The sequence below is a fragment of the Herpailurus yagouaroundi genome, unplaced genomic scaffold (assembly GCF_014898765.1).
Source record: "Herpailurus yagouaroundi ecotype Mexico unplaced genomic scaffold, PumYag 187, whole genome shotgun sequence".
Taxonomy (NCBI): domain Eukaryota; kingdom Metazoa; phylum Chordata; class Mammalia; order Carnivora; family Felidae; genus Herpailurus; species Herpailurus yagouaroundi.
In genome coordinates, this window is record NW_024412418.1 from 18,556,783 (window position 1) to 18,573,881 (window position 17,099).

At 42.1% G+C, this 17,099-nt stretch overlaps 1 protein-coding gene across 5 annotated transcripts in view; it reads right to left on the minus strand.

Annotated features, from left to right (window-relative positions):
* KIAA1549L (KIAA1549 like) overlaps positions 1 to 17,099 on the minus strand; it is a 267,700-nt gene extending 250,601 nt beyond the window's left edge. For 4 of the 5 annotated variants that reach the window (XM_040495491.1, XM_040495494.1, XM_040495489.1 and 1 more), the window contains exon 1: positions 17,007 to 17,093. The gene's annotated coding sequence lies outside the window, so the exon portion shown is untranslated. Of the gene's footprint in view, positions 1 to 17,006 lie in introns of all 5 variants that reach the window. The other variant, XM_040495492.1, reaches the window with a different exon arrangement.

The window sequence follows — 17,099 nt, forward strand, 5'->3', positions numbered from 1 at the left end:
ATTTGAGTACTGGATTGTTACCAGAGTTAACCCATCTCAGTCGATATGTGATTTCAGTGGGACAGGATGGGGCTTGTGACAGATGCCCCATCTAAAGGAGATGACACTATTCAACTTTAGCTAATTGTGGCCATGCAAGAATGTAATTTATTTTACCGGCATGATCAACCTTCTAATCATTTCAAGAGAACCTAGGAATCCTAATTTTTATGGAAAAGCTCCCGAGTTTTAAGTGATTCTTATTTTTGTTTGACAAGTGTTTAATTTTTGAAAACACATCTATAGACAGAAGTCAGCCCTCTGGGCTGTGATCCCTGCACTCCATTCCACCACCAGGACCACCCCATCAGGTATTTTTTGGCAGAACAGTCAAGGAAGGTTTTAAGACCAGAAATAATAGAACAGGATTTTATGAGTATGGTGAGAATGTACTAGGAAATTCTCTTCCTTCCTTTATACACACCACAATTATCCTGTATGTATTATGTATGGGTAAGACCCTATGTTAAGACAAATAAGACGTGATCCCAGCCTTTGAAACTCGAGGGTTGTCTGCACACTTTCATCTTTAGAGCTGAAACTGATTCCACAGGCACATCACCTTTTAGCAATCAAGTGGCATTCCTTCCTATCCTGATAGCTCTTACCGTTTCCTAAGCTCAGGAGCCCATATCTGGGCTGTCCCTTAGAAATGCCTTGACTTTGTAGTATATTCTTCCCTCTCCCTCTAGCAAGTTGTCTCACTAGCCAGTAAGCTCATTGTTTCTCCTTTCTTTTTTTTTTTTTAAGGGGAGGGAGGGGCAGAAATAGAGGGAGGAAGGGAGCGAGGGAGTGGGGGAGAGAGTGACAGAGAGACAGAGAGAGAGAGAATGAATCTTAAGCAGGCTCTACCTCTAGCACAGAGCCCAATGCGGCCATGAGATAGTGACCTGAGCCAAAGGCAAGAGCCAGACACTCAACCAACTGAGCCACCCAGGCGCCCTTCACTGTTTCTTCTAACAGACATGGCTATAACAGTATGTATCCTCAGTTATCATGAAAACAGTTTTTGCACATGGATCATAGTTGTTGTGAAAGAGTTTCTAGGACCCCAGTGAACCTGGGACTATCTTTAGAGAACTACTCTAAGGAGCTCACAGACTGATGAAGGAGGCAGACCAGTAGACCATTCAGACAGTACAGAGGGTAGGAATGGGAAGTATGGCTTCTAACTCCTGTGGATGAGAGCAGACTGTATGCCAGGAATGGATACTTGAAGGATGCAGGACTTGGACTGAGCCCTGAAGGAAGTACAGCCACCAACCAAGCAGGCAGGGCTCAGAAGTGCTTCTCAGGCAGAAAGAATAAAACCTAAGGGGCATAAGCGGGCTTTAGGAGAACTGCGAGTCTAGCTATGGTGGCAGGTATGGGTTGAGGTGGCTCATTCATAAAGTACTCAGATCACTAAGCAATGGAGCTGAACTCCATTGAAGGGTTTAGGTAGATTTATGTTTTATAAAAATCTCTGGCTGAAGGATGAGATTGGTTAGCAGGGGCCAAGATTAGAAGGAGGGTGGTCAGTTGGGAGGCCTGGCTCCGACAAGAACACACAGACCACAAAGAGGGAGGGTCTGAAATGAGACCTGAGAGAAATGAGCAGAGAGACAAAAAGGACAGAATTACAAGAGCATTCAAAAATACAACTATCAAGATTTAGTGGCCAAGTAAACGAAGGGAAAGAGCAAAAGAAAACAATCTAGAATGATTCTCAGATTTCTGGCTCCAATGAAAAGGTAGTTGGTTACACTCACTGAAACTGCAAATACTGGCGAGGAGCAGGACTCCAAAGAAGATGAATTTCCTTTGAGGGAGAAATGTTGAAGTGTCGGTGGCCACGGGTAGAGGTATCCAATGAGACATAGGCGTCTCAACCTCAGGACACAACAGAGAACCTTTTACATCATCAGTACAAAGGTGGTTGTTCAATCCATAAGTTTGGGAAGAGGCTACGTTGGGAGGCTCTACAGAATAACAGAGCAAAGGGGATTAGACAACTGTCCCAGGATTCAAGCGATCAGGCAGTCACTGTGACTCTAGCAGGATCCCTTTCCAGGGAGGGGTGGGCAGAGGAGGGTATTTAGTTAAGGAGTGAAAGAGACCATGAAATGGAGGCAGTGAGAATGGAAGGAGTGGGCAGGCAAGAGCTGGAGGCACCAAAGATCTTTATTGAGCAGCTGTTACTGCCTGGGCAGGCAAACAGGTGAGGGAAAAAAATCATGAGGAATCTGAAGACCTGTGTAGGATTCATAACGTAAATGAGGGTTCTCCTAAAACTTTGAGGCTTCATGGGCCAGCTGGGTGGTTCAATCAGTTAAGCATCTGACTCTCGATTTTGGCTCAGGTCATGATCTCACAGTTCACAATTCAAGCCCCATGTCCAGGCTCTATGCTGACAGCTCAGAGCCTGCTTGGAACTCTCTCTCTCCTTCTCTCTCTGTCCCTCCCCCACTTTCACACACACACTCTCTCTCCCTATCAAAATAAATAAATAAGCTTAGAAAAATACTTGGAAGTTTCATGCCAAAACTATTAAATTTTAGCTATAATTCCAGAGCATACAGTCCATGTCTCCTCTTCATCCAACTGATTGGGCCACTGAATGTCAAGGTCACACAATGGCTTCTCGTCCCTCTTAAGATAAAAGCTAGAGTTCATGGCCTGTCTCCTGTGTGATGTGTCCCTGCCACCTCTCCTGCCTAGTCCAGCAGTCACTATCCTCATGATTCCTGCCCAATAGCCATACCCTCCTCTCTGGTTCCAGAATAAACCACACTTCTTCCCACCACAGAAGACAGTGCCCACCTTTCCCTTTGCTCTAAATCTCTGCCTGGCTATCTCCTACTCATTCTTCTGATGTTGGCTCAAGTTTCACTTCCCCAGGAAAGCCTTCCCTGATCATCCTCCTCCTTACTCACTAAGCCTCCCTGACATCCAGGGTTTCCCTTTCACAGCATTCACCTCTGTAGGTAATTGTATTCTTACTCCTATGAGGAGCTGACCCATGTCTCTCTCTCCCCCATGAGCCAATGTCTGCTGCCTTCCAGCTATGTCCCTCACACCCAGAACAATACTTGCCACATACCAGCTGCTCTATAAATAATGGTTCAATTAATACATATCAGGAAGAGTCCATTTAGAAACAACAGGCATCATTATTTAAGACTGCCTGGTATTAAAACTAAGCCGTGGTGTATGGAAACTAATTTGACAATAAATTTCATATATTAAAAAAAAAAAAAAAAAACTAAGCCGTGGTGAAAAAAATCAAACTGTGATGCCTGGGGTGGGTAAAGGTGTTGAAGGAGGGGACTGCCTACAGGAGGGCAAGAGGGAACTTATTTCCCAGGGTGATGGTCATGTTCTAAGTCCTAACAAGAATTTGGGTTACACAGACGCATGCATTTGTCAAAATGTAGGAACGTACACTTAGGGTTTCTATATTTCCCTGTACATAAAAGTACCTAAAAAAATAAAAAATAAATATTGAAGTTTAATCAATGGCATGCGTGCTGCAGTGTTTAGGGACAATATGTACTGATGTCTGCAACTTCGATAACTTTGAATATATCAAAAAAAGAGGAATTAATGGATGGAAAGAAGTACAGACAATAGGGGCGCCTGGGTGGCTCAGTCAGTTAAGCGTCCTATTCTTGACGTCCAATTCATGACCTTGTGATTCATGAGATCGAGTCCAGTGAGGAGCTCCATGCTGTCAGCATGGAGCCTGCTTGGGATTCTCTCTCTCCCTCTCTCTCTCTACCCCTCCCCTGCTCATGCTTGCTTGCTCTCTCTGTCTCTCAAAAATGAAATAAATTTTTAAAAATCAATTAAAAAGAAAAAGAAGTACAGACAAGACATATGATAAAAACATAGAGCAAAATGTTAATTGGATCATCCGGGTGGTAGGTAACAGCCATTCACTATACAGTACCTTCAACGCTTCTGTGTGCTTGAAAATGTAATAAGCTGAGGGGGAAAGCCAGCACCGTGTAGAAGAAAATGTATTTACATTGTAGTCAGATTTGGTTTCAAATCCCATCTTCACCACTTACAAACAATGTGCCCTCAGGCAAGTCAATTTCTTAAATGTTCTCTCAGTCTTTGCTTCCTCCAAACAAAGTAGACAAGTATTACCTCACGGTGTCATCATGGGGGTTAAATAAGATGGAACTCTGATCCAGTGACTAACACAACAGTAGCCGTTTCATAAATGTTAATCCTATTCAGAAGTCAACATAACCATAAACTAGGACAAATCTCCAGTGAAACATAAAAGAAGAATCTTGTCAAATTTTTCTCTCGCTACAGCCCCTGGGAAATTAAAAGAATAAATTAACTATGCTATTTTTATAGGTAAAGACACTGACCTTCCATCAGTAGGACACTTGGGACTCCATGTCTGAAGGAGATCTACGTTGCCAACACTTCCTCATTCCATCTCCCAGTGGCCAGCACCACCCTTTGTTAGGGCTGGCCAGAGTTAGTGACATAGTCCCATCACAAGGAAAGATCAGGAACGTCGGCATAACCATAAGTAGCATACAGAAGCCAGGACTCCCAGTCCCCTCGCAGATGTGCAAGGGAAAAGAGCCAACCAGACGAGCCTTGAGATCTGTGACGTGCTGTCAAGGGTGGTTGTCACAAGACTGTCTTGACTTTCAGCATAATTACATGAACTGAGAAATGGCCTTAAGATCATAAAGAAAAGCCTCCAATCAAGACTAACAGTGTTTATTCAACTGGAAGGTGTCTCATAGGCCACCACATGGCCTTCACCTCTCTAGGTTTATAAGGTCGAAGAAAGGAGCCCGTTAATGATAACACCAAATGAGAAGGAACTGCTGACATCTGAAAGGAAAAATAACACTTTTGGTGCCAACAAAACCCATGCACCTCCAAGAAAACGAGGCCTGACATCTTAAAATCAATGAAAATGGTTAATTCTATGTCACAAGTGAGACATCACAGGCAAGGGAATTGTAACTTTTTAGAAAGCATCTCTGTGTGCCTACTAGATTGCACACTCAGGACTACATACTTCAAGCTATTTTAGGCTCTGCATGCCCAATCTAACTTCCACCCTCTCTTCCTTGAAATAGTATTTCCTTTTACATAACTACAGACCCACCTAGTTAGTCTGTTAAGCCCAGACTTTAAACTTCTTGGAGACACCGTGCACTTACTGTGCATACTGCATGGGTAGTGTATGCAGCTTGCAGATGGACAGGATCACTTTGGCGCTGAGCCAACTGTGTGCATCTCTTCCCAACTCCACTGTCACACTGATAGCTTGAAATCAGCCATGGTGGGAGTATTTATACCATGGAAATCAGCCAACACTATAGATCAGGCCACTTGTCCTCAATGTTTTTCACAGAGCCAGCTTACCAGCACATGAACCTGGTTTTTCACTGTTATGAAAGAGACTGATTTGGGGAAGCTTGCCCTATCCACACCACCTTATTTAAAACTGCCCTCTACCATAGGCATGGCTGAAAGAGGGGGTCAGCCTAGGAAGTCATTTTTGTACCACCTGACCCTTCTTCTCTGGCCTCTGCTGATCAGATGAGGGGTAGACTCCTGACTCCATTGGCCAGATGACAGCAGCCTGATTTGCCCTCCTGGGAAATACAGAAATGGGACAGTGACTGGATGGTGGGCACTTAAACTGAAAATTCTTGCCAATCCTGGTTGCAGTGAGCACCACAGCGAGCAAAAGCACCCAAAAGATTTAGTTACAGGGGGATCAAGAAGCTTTGGATAAGCAGAGAAAGCCAGTCTACAGGAAGAGGCAGAAGGACAGATCCAGCCTGCAGGACAAGAGAGAGACAGAGGCCACTAGGTCTCTGAGACACAAATCCAGTAAACTCAGCTTCTTACTGTGGAGGAAGGCAATATAATGAAGCTGAGTGAGGGCTAAGGGATCAAACTGCCTGGGTTCCAATCCTGCCTCTGACACTTACCCATGTGATACTGGATGAGTAACTGTAAAGTTACTCTATGCCTCAGGCTCCTCATCTGAAACATGGGGATTCTAACGACCTACTTCATAGGGTTGTTGTGAAAATCAACTGAGCTGATACAAACAGCAAATGCTCAAAAATGTTAGCTATTATTTCCATCAATTATATAGTCCACACGGCCCAATTATATTTTCATTCCTATTCTGAATATGTCACATGAGATTCCCCTGTGGCCAAAGGCCCCATACTTGAGGTAGTTTTATTTAAGTAGCTAGGTAATGATAGAATAGTATAATCATACAATCAGAGAATAACACAGAATTCCTGAATCACAGAACAATGTAAAAATCCCTGGACCACTGGGTGACCTTTAGCAAATCACTTCCTCAACCCTCTCTTAGGAGTGATATGAGATTCAAATAAAAAAATAAAAACTTCAACAACTATGAGGTGCTATGCCAAACTCTGGGGACTATTATCCCTGTAGGGAAAAGTAAATATATCACATTAGCCATTGGAAAAACACTTGTTTAAAATGCTGTTTTTATTGCTGGACTAAAGACAAGAAATTATTCTCCAACCCCCCCCCCCCCCCCCCCCCGCCAACACACACACAGAAGGTTTCATTTCTGTAGGATTTACCAGGTTGATTCGTGTGTTCACTTCCAGTATTTGTAACATAAGAACAGGAAACCGCCAGAGACGGCTCTATGGCACTGATTTTTTTCATACACTTCAATCTAGTTTAATTATATTCAAAATAATGCTCATAATCCAGATCCTTCTATTCTTTTCAAAACAAAGACTCATTATTTGATAATGAAGTATGTAGGTTTAGAGATATTTTTGCTCAGCTCTTTTAGACAAGGACTTACAAGCCGCACGTTAATTTCAACACATTTTCTTCTCAGACTTCACATTTTTCTCCAGCCTTCCTTGGTTTGTTGTTGACATTTGGCAAATAAAAAGACAAGTGACAGAGAGGCAGCATTCAGTACCAGAAACAGAGGCAGAGGGGTAGGTCCGGGAGTCCTGGTATCATTCTGGCACTTAATTCCGTATTTCACGTCACAAGAGTAAAGTTAGAAATATTCTAGACCTTCCTATTTACTGATACTGCATAAATAACAAAGCCATTTTTGTGTTTCTGACGTCAGGAGATTTTATTTCAAGCTAAGAGTAGATTTAACATATATAAATCAAAATCAAAATCAAATTCCCCTCTCGTGGTTAGGATGCATTAGGGCAGAGGCTTGCCTGAGTGGACAGATGGCAGGTGCAGCGATGTCCTTGGGCTAAACACTTGAGGCAGCTACTTGGCCTTATTTACATCTACATTAGTTGGTGTAAACACAGTGTTTGTCCCTATTCTATTTGATGCTTAAGAGGGTTTGTGATTTTCCTTAACATCTGTGGAAGTTTTTTCCAAGGAAGGAAGCCAAGGAATAGACAAAATAGGAGAAATGGTGTAAGGAGAGGTTTTAACTCTGTAGGTTTGAATCCAATCTGTGATTTTTAAAAGTTTTCTTTTATAGTAAGGGCTTTTCTACGTTTCAGGGAGAAGTTCAAATTCTCTTGTGACAAATTTAAAATGGAAAAAGGGCTATGTGGGGTGCCTGGGTGGCTCCATTGGTTGAGCATCTGACTCTTGATTTCAGTTCAGGTCAGGATCTCACAGCTTATGGAATCAAGCTCCACATGGGCTCCGCACTGACAGTACAGAGCCTGCTTGGGATTCTCTCTCTCTCTCTCTCTCTCTCTCTCTCTCTCTCTCTCTTTCTCTCTCTCGATTCTCTCTCTCTCTCTGCCCCTCCCCTGCTCATGCTCATGCACTCTCTCTCTCAAAATAAATAAATAAACATTTTTTTAAAAAAGACAATAAAAAGGGCCATGATACAGTGGTAAGTGAAAAATATTCTGAATATTATACCCTTAATCTCTTTAAAAAATTAAGTTAGGATATGTATACATATCCTTTGAAAAAAGATCTGGAAGGATCGATCATGTTTGCTTGACAGCACACAACTCTAGGAATAGCAATGGGGCCGACAGGGTCTTTTGCATTTTACTGCATAAACTTGCACATTATTTGAACTTAATACAGTATATATTACTTTTACAATTTTTAAAAAGTCGACGAAAATTAAAGATAAGCCAATATTTATCTAGGCTTCACGTTGGAACCATGACTACAAAATATGGGAAAACTCTTCCCTTTGAGAATGAGAGTCCTTGACTGGACTTGCCACCAATGAACGAAGAGGTAAGAAATACAAATAGTCTAACCCACCAAAACATTTGCTGAGGGCTCAGAAACACGCAGCCAGGGGAATGGAGGGAAAACGATGGATCTTGAGGTCTTATTTACTGATGAGAAAACTAAAGCCCTGAGAAGTGAAGTGACTTGATAAATAGCCAACAGCCAGCTAGGAGCGAATGGTCTCCTGAGTGCATCCAACATGATTTCGCCGCACCCAGGCCATTCACCCTAGACCTTAAACCAAACCAATGTCCTAATGTCTAGAAAGTGTCCACTGTTAGCCTGAAGAATGAGGAAATGTGCTAGAAGTATCTGATACTTTTTACTTTACTAAAGAAATCCTTAAGCAACCTTCAATCTCAACTATAAGACCATAGGCCTTAGGGGAGAAATAATACCAATTCTATCCAAACACTTTCATAAAACAGAAGAGAGATTGCTTTCAAACCATTTTAGAGACCAGCATTACCCTTATTCCAAAACCAGACAAAACATATCAGGAAAACAAAGCTACAAACCAATCAATATCCTTCATGAACATAAGACTTTATAAATTCCCAACAAAAAGATCAGAAAATCAGGTCCAGCTGGAATATACATCATGACTAAGCTGGAGTTTATCCCAGGAATACAAGGTTGGCCCAACATTCTAAAATCAACTAATGCCTTTTCACAGACTGAAAAAGAAAAACCCTGTGGTGATTTCAACAGAGAGAAGCATTTGACAAAATTCAATACCCATTTATGATTAAAAAAAATTTTTTTCACAGCAAACTGGGTATAGAAGGGAACTTCCTAAACCTGATAAAGGGCCTCTACAAAAAACAAAAACAAAAACAAAACTACAGCCAACATCATACTTAATAGTGAAAGGCTGAATGAGATCAAGGCAAGGATGTCCACTCTCCCCATTCCTATCCAACAGTGTACTTGAAGTTCTAACCAGTGCAATGAAGCAAGAGAAAAAAATGAAAAGCATAAATATCTGAAATAAAGAAAAATCCCCAAGATGCTACAGAAAGCTACTAAAACTAAAGTGAGTTTAGAAAGGCCACATGAGGGGCGCCTGGGTGGCGCAGTCGGTTAAGCGTCCGACTTCAGCCAGGTCACGATCTCGCGGTCCGTGAGTTCGAGCCCCGCGTCGGGCTCTGGGCTGATGGCTCAGAGCCTGGAGCCTGTTTCCGATTCTGTGTCTCCCTCTCTCTCTGCCCCTCCCCCGTTCATGCTCTGTCTCTCTCTGTCCCAAAAATAAATAAACGTTGAAAAAAAAAAAAAAGAAAGAAAAGAAAGGTCACATGATACAAGGCTAATATTTTAAAAATCATATATCTATATATCAACAAATAATTTTTAAAGTACTGCTTCCCAAACCAATGAAAAACATGAAAATGTTTTTATATGCTGAATTTATATGCTGAAAACAATAAGACATTGATGAAAGAAGAGGAAGACTACCTAAATAAATGGAGAGAGACATGTTCATGTATCAAAAAATTCAATATTGTTAAGATACCAGTCTTCTCCAATGAAATCCCAGTAGAAATTCCAGCAAGGCTTTTTTATACAGATTGGCAAAAAGATACTAAGATCTATATGGAAAAACAGAAGAACTAGAATATCCAAAAAGATTTTGAAAAAGAAAAAAAGATTTAGAGGATTCACAGTATCCAATTTCAGGACTTACTATACAGCACTGGAACTCTCATCTAGGGGCAATTTTACCCCCAGGGGCCACTTAGCAATGTCCGAAGACATTTTTTGGTTGTTACAACTGGGAAAGGAGAGGGAGCTACTGGCATCTACTGAGGCCAGAGATGGCGCTAAACATCCTACAAGGCACAGGACAGTCCCCCACAACAAAGAATTATCCAGCCTAAAATGTCAGGAGTGCTGAGCTAGAAAGAAACCCTGAGCTAGATAAATCAAGAGACTGTTTTATTGGCATAAGGAAAAAAGTATACATGAACAGAACAAACCAGACTCCAGAAATAAACCCGCACATGTAAAGTACCAAGGTAATTCAATGGAGCAAAGATAATCTCTTTAATAAATGGTGCTGGAACAATTAAACACCCAATGCAAAAAAAAAAAAACATTAACCTCCACTCTTTCCCTGCATCATATACAAAAATTAACATGAAATGGACCACAGATCTAAAGGTCAAAATAAAACTATAAAACTTCTAGAAGAAATCATAGCTGTTTGTGACCTTAAGTTAGGCAAGTATTTTTTTTTCCTTTGTTAAAAAATTTATTGATTTAAATTCAAGTTAGTTTACATACAGTGTAGTCCTGGTTTCAGGAATAGAACCCAGGGATTGATCACTTACATATAACACCCAGTGCTCATCCCAGCGAGTGCCCTCCTTAATGCCCATCACCCATTTAGCCCATCTCCCCACCCACCACCCCTCCAGCAACCTTCAAGTCTGTTCTCTGTATTTATGAGTCTTTTATGGTTTGCGTTAGGCAAGTATGTCTGTCCTCAGATACAAAAACCACAAATCTTTTCTTTTTTTAATGAAGGCTCTTTAATTTCGTCTATTTTATTTTAATTCCAGCATAGTTAACTCACAGTGTTGTGTTAGTTTCAGGTGTGTGATATAGCAATGCAGCACTTCTATACACTACTCAGTGCTCATCAGGGTACGTGAACTCTTAATCCCTTGCACCTACTTCACCCCAACAACCATAAATCTTAACTTTAAAAGTTGATAAACTAGAATTAATCAAAATTTAAAACTTCTCTTCTTGGAAAATACTGTTAATGAAACGAAAAGACAGGCCATAGACTGGGAGAAGATATTTGCAAAAAAACATACCCGATAAACGACTTGTATCCAGAATACATAAAAAAAGTTCAAGACTCAATAATACTAAAATAAATAATCCAATTTTTTTTCATGGGCAAAAGACTCAACAGACACTTCAAAGTAGATACAGATAGCAAGTAAGAAAATGAAAAGACACACAACATCATTAGTAACTAGAGAAATGCAAACTAACACTATAATAAGACACCACTAGAAACGACTGGAATAGCTGGAATTTAAATTAAAAAAAGAAACGTGACAAAACCAAGTGCCAGTGAGGATACAGAGAAGCAACCAGAATACTCACGCATTGCTAATGGGAATACAAAACTGTACAGCCACTTTGGAAAAGAATTTGGCAGTTTCTTATAAGTTTAAACACGTATCTAATGTTAAGACCCAGAAATCCCACTCCTAGGTAATTACCCAAGAGAATGAAAGCTGCCCACACAGAAACTTGTGTGCCCCAAATTGGAAACACCCCAAATGTCTATCAACTGGTAAATGGATAAGCCAACTGTGGTACATCACAATAAAAAAGTACAGAAATGGAGATACATATATGCAGTAACATATGTGATTCTCAAGAGCATTACACTAAATCAGAGAAGCCAGACATAAAGTGTTACATACAGTATGATTCCATTTATGTGAGCCTCACTTAAAAGCAAAATTATAGGGACAGAGAATAGATTGGTGCTTGTCAGGGACTGGATGTGTAGGGGGGAAAGGACTGACTACAAAGGAGCAGGAGGGAATTTCTGGAGGTGACAGAAATGTTCTATATCTAAATTGTGGCTGTGGATCCATGATTATATACTTCTGTCAAAACTAATCATGCAGTACACCTAAAAAGGATGAATCCTACTGTATGTAAATTATACCTTAATAAACTTGACTTAAAAAAGAAAAAAAAAAGTGGTGGCTCATGGGTGTGTTTTCTTTGTACAGCATGACATTTCAAAAATCTGAATTAGTTGGTGACATTTGAAAACAAGATTTTGAATAACGATCCAGCTTTTCTTGAGAAGTCAGAACTTTGACACCCTGGGCCTCATTCCCTCACAGGGTGCAGCTGAGCAGAGACAGACTATTTGGACAAAGCTGATACTTTACGTCTTGCCACATTCCCCCACCGGAACCAATTCACAGAAGTATTTAATTGACCTGCCACCCCACCCACTGAGGAAGGTTTTCTTATCCTTAGCTATAGGCTGTTCGAGGGCAGGGGCCAGGCCTGGCCAGTTCTGCACTATACTTCCACTATGTGCTGAAGAGTTTGGCCTCGTATATGTCAGGCGGTTAATAAACATTGTCACATCAATGTGACTCACTTGCTACCTTCCCTCCAGCTACAATAACTGATACTTACAATACCCAGAATGCTAACTGTTCCTTTGGTCCTGAAGTCCCCAAAGAGAGTCACCATCCAAGGCAGACATCTAGTGACCTAGAATAATGTGTCCCTCTGTGTGTTTACAAATCCTCTGTAATATGTTGTCAAGCAACAGAAATCACTTAGGATCATTCCAGCTATTCATTTTTGTCTGCAGAAGAGTAGAGTTGTTGTTTGTTTAAAAAAAAAAAAAAAAAAAGAAAGGAAAGGAAAGAAAGAAAGAAAGAAAACTACAATACAGGCTTGAAGGGTAATGAAAATGAAAAAGAAAGCGTGCACATTCATGCTGAATATTCTCAGATCATATTCTAGTAATTTAAGACTGAAGTAGACTTCTGAGAGATTCTCTGGTTGTCATCAGAATCCAGAATCCCAAAGTTTTCATAAGGATGTTCAGTTTTAGAGCAGGTGTGGAGGCAGGGCAGGGATATCTGACTTCTGTTTGATGTCAGTATTAAAAGTGGAGCATTACTGTTCCCCAAATCTTCTTTACTTATGTGTGGGATGGGGAAAGAAAAGGGGGCGAGGTTTAGGACATATTGCAAATATCTTTGAAGCACTAATAAATAATACTGAGAGTAAAAACCTCAAATATATTTTATTGGATTGTCTATATCTGGGGGAAAAAACACCAAACTCTTGCCATACAACTTTTAATGTTAAAAAATGAAAAAGTACAGGGGCACCTGGGTGGCTCAGTCGGTTAAGCGTCCGACTCACGGTTTGTGAGTGAGTTCAAGCCCCACGTGGGGCTCTGTGCTGACAGCTCAGAGGCTGGAGCCTGCTTCGGATTCTGCGTCTCCCTCTCTCTCTGCTCCTCCCCTGTTCATGCCCTCTCTCCCTCTCCCTCTCCCTCTCCCTCTCTCTCTCTCTCTCTCAAAAATAAACATTTAAAAAAAATTTTTTAATGAAAAGTACAAATATAATGCAATTATATCCCATCTTAACCCTCTCTTGACCCACTTCCTCTCTTACTCTGCTTTCTTTGATAGACAAAACTTCAAAAGAGCTGTCTTTTTGGGGAGGGGGCCAAGATGGCATAACAGCATGGAAGTTTTGTTTTTGGGTTTTGTTTTGTTTTGTTTTCTTTGCATCTCTCCTCCCTGAAATGCACCCAGATCAACACCAAACCATCCTGCACACCTAGAAAACTGATTTGAGGATTAACACAACAATCTGCACAACCTAAACCACAGATCTCAGCAGGTCTGTGGCATGGAGAGGTGAACTTGGGGAGAGAGAAGCCACAGAGGGCAGGGAGCTGTTAAGAGTTGTCTTTCTTACAATCTCTGATTTACCCTCTTCCTTTCTCTCTTGAACCCACTGCAGTAAGACCTTCACCCCCTCTACTCTGAGGGCACCAAACACGTCCACATCTCCAAATACCAACATTCATTGCTAGTCCTCATCTAACCTTTCTCAGTCTCTTTTGCTGGTCCCTCTTCTCCCGTACTCCCAAATGCTGCAGTTTTCCAGGCCTCATTGCTCAGGTCACTCCTCTTCTCTATACTTACTCTCTAGGTTTCTCATCCAATCCCATGCTAATGGCTTCCAAATTTATATCTGCCATTTTAGAAGAACACCTAGCATTCACTGAGCATTTACTATGTATACTAAGTACTGTTTTAAATGCTTCAGATGTATTAACTCATTCGATCCTCATTAACTCAGAGGTTAGAGCTATTATCCCCATTTTACAGATCAGAGAACTGAGGCCCAGAGAGGCAAGGTCCCATGAAGGAATGAGCACTGCACCTGCACCCAACTGGCACACAGGATCGGTAATTAAGAAGGTCGGGAAGTCCAGTCTGAACTTTACCATCCTGCCTGGAGCCCCTGAGGGCAGAAGAGGATAGAGGGTGCCAGCGCTCACTGCTCTAAAGAAACTTCTTTCCCACATCCATCTTCCATATCCAAGACAGAAGTTACAGCCTGGGAGCAAGGGCTCCATGGAGATGGAGGTTAGGAGACAGAGTCTGAGGGAGGACACCGGGGGCAACAGCCTTTCCTTTTACAGGACAAAGAGAGGGAGCCCTGATTCCTCAGGAATTTTAAAACAAAAGCACTTGGGTGGAATGGGTGGAGACAGGCTGGAAACACACTGCTGGGCCCCCAGAACACAAAGATTCTGAACAACTGCCACAGCATTTTCCTGAAACAAATCTATTTACCCATTTTTCAACCTGGGTAAATGTCTGCCTTAGCCTTGCCTAGAAAACAAGGAACAGCAATGCCTTGACTGTAGCAAACTAGCACTTTTAATAGCCTCTTAATGTCATAGGTCTGGCTGCTCAAGCAACTCGGCATCAGACACATTTGGCAGTGAGCAGCAGCACCAAACTGCAGCAGGTACCGCTCCTGTTGTTGGAAGGTACCCCAACCAAGTTGTTGGAAATCGAAGGTCCCAGAAAAGCGCCATCCATTCTCCCGCCTCCCTCCAAACACGGCTTCCTGACACAAACCCCTTGGGATGCCTGGAGTTAGTCCCAGCACTCACCCACCGTGCAGTGAAGCTGCCTCAACTGGAGTCCAGAGAACAAATGAAGGCAGATAAGAGGCAGGACAGGGAGCCAGTGTTCAAGTCTTCCACTGAGAGAGAGACAAGTCATGGCACTGAATCAGTGGCAAACCCACAGGAACCCACGGAGCCCAGTGGTAGACTCTGGATCCACAGGTGATCTGGACCACGGGAAATTAGTCATCAAGGGTGACAGCAGAAAGGGCACCCAAAAAGCACAAAGGAAACAAGTCACTCCAATGAGAGAGGGAAAGACAGAGGGCTTTGGGGAACATCAATTTTAATGATTTTTACCATCATTTTAATCAAAGCACCTTTCCTAACTATCCCCATGATCAGCACACTAAAAGAGAAAAGAAAAAGGACATCAGGGCTGAAATGAAAAGATATGGATCAAAAGTTCCCTAAGTCAGGCTCTGGCAGTCTGAAAGAAGAGCCAAGTAAAGCCACAGAGGTTCAGAAGGGTCAATGTACAAAGGTCGGAAGGGAGAAGAGAAATTCAAAACCTATCAGAGGAAATCATGTGACATCAGGCTGAACGAGAACAATACCTAAAATCCAAATTTCACATATTACAGATGGTTGAATGGTTTTTGCTATATGCAGTCAAATGAACAACATCCAGGAATTCACATCTCATAAACAGTTTACAAAACTACCAAAGATCTGATTTATTTTAAATAAAAACTCAAAGTGTGTTTCTGATCCAAGGAATACTAGGGTATTTGCATGTGTCTAACTCAGGACTTACCTTTTAACCATTATACCAAATACATATCACTGAAAACTGCTAGAGGCATAAAATCTGGGGGCTAAAATTCTTCAAAGGCTTTTCTTCTGTCTCAGGCACACATCCAAAGATTACCAAACTTTGTCACCACTATAATCATAACACAAAAATTCCTGGACAGTATCTTGCAAACATAGATGCTTCATGTCAGGGACCCTTTAAGTGAATCAAAAGGGGGGTGGGGGGCTTTGAATTAAGCAGCTGAAGACAAGCAATATTTTAAACCTGAAACTCTCTTATCTAAATCCTTCAAAATCCTTCATAATTAGGAAATTTAATCTAATTTGGAGGAAGGAGTATGCTGAGAAAAAAGCAGTCTTCATTAGTCCTTGCTAAAAAGGACATAACTACAGGACCACATTAGCTGAAGTGAGAGCTATATTCCTTGATAAATTAAATGTACCAAGAGCACAGAATTTCATCGCAAACAAAAGCTTGACCTTTCCAAGTGCCATAGTAATCATTCTTATTTCACAGACAATTCCTGACTGCACAGTAAGTTTGGAAGCACATTAGCAGAATACTCCCCCCCCCCCCCCACCGCAAAGAGTTACAAAAGATTTCTCAAAATCGTCCAAGGAATTACAGAGATCTATTTCTTGGGGGTTCTTGGGAGTCTAAGAGAAAAGCGTGATTATTTTTAACTATCCTCCTGCAAACAGTGGGTTATATACTTGATCAGTGCCTGGATCCCTTTGCAAGATGCAAGCAATTATTTTAGGTACCTCTATCCCAAAAGAAAACGGGTCTCCTGTCAACATGTAGGGGGAAACGCTATTGGGAAGCCGACACGGGAATTGCCTAAAACTCTCTGGCCATTTCATGCAGTTAAAACAAAGTGGACACCCAACAGGGAGCCCAAAATACAGTGGATGTCTCCACCCTGAAATGTGTCCTACTAAAACACATCCCTTTTAAGGTGTCTTAACACACCATGTCTTTATCTAAATGAAGCGTGCCTGTGGGACCACTAGGAAGGATCTGCAACTTGTCCAGAAAGAAGATGCGAATGCACCTCTTTTTACTTCCCCGCCCAACGGTGCCTTCCCCGGAGACAGATTTCTGACAGTTCTCCCGCTGTTGCAGCAGCAAAGGGCGGAGAAAATCCGAGCGCCGGTGCTGCAAAGACCTCTCCATCCACCACCACCCCGTCAGGTGCCGGCCCCGACGGGCGGCCCGGCTCCTCCAGAAACCTCCATAGGGGCAAAGCAGTCGCCAAGTGCTTACCCGGGTCGGCCAGGCAGTGCTCGGGGAGGGCCGCCAGCAGCAGGAGTCCCAGCAGCAGCGGCGGCAGCGGCGGCGGCGACGGCGGCGGCGGCG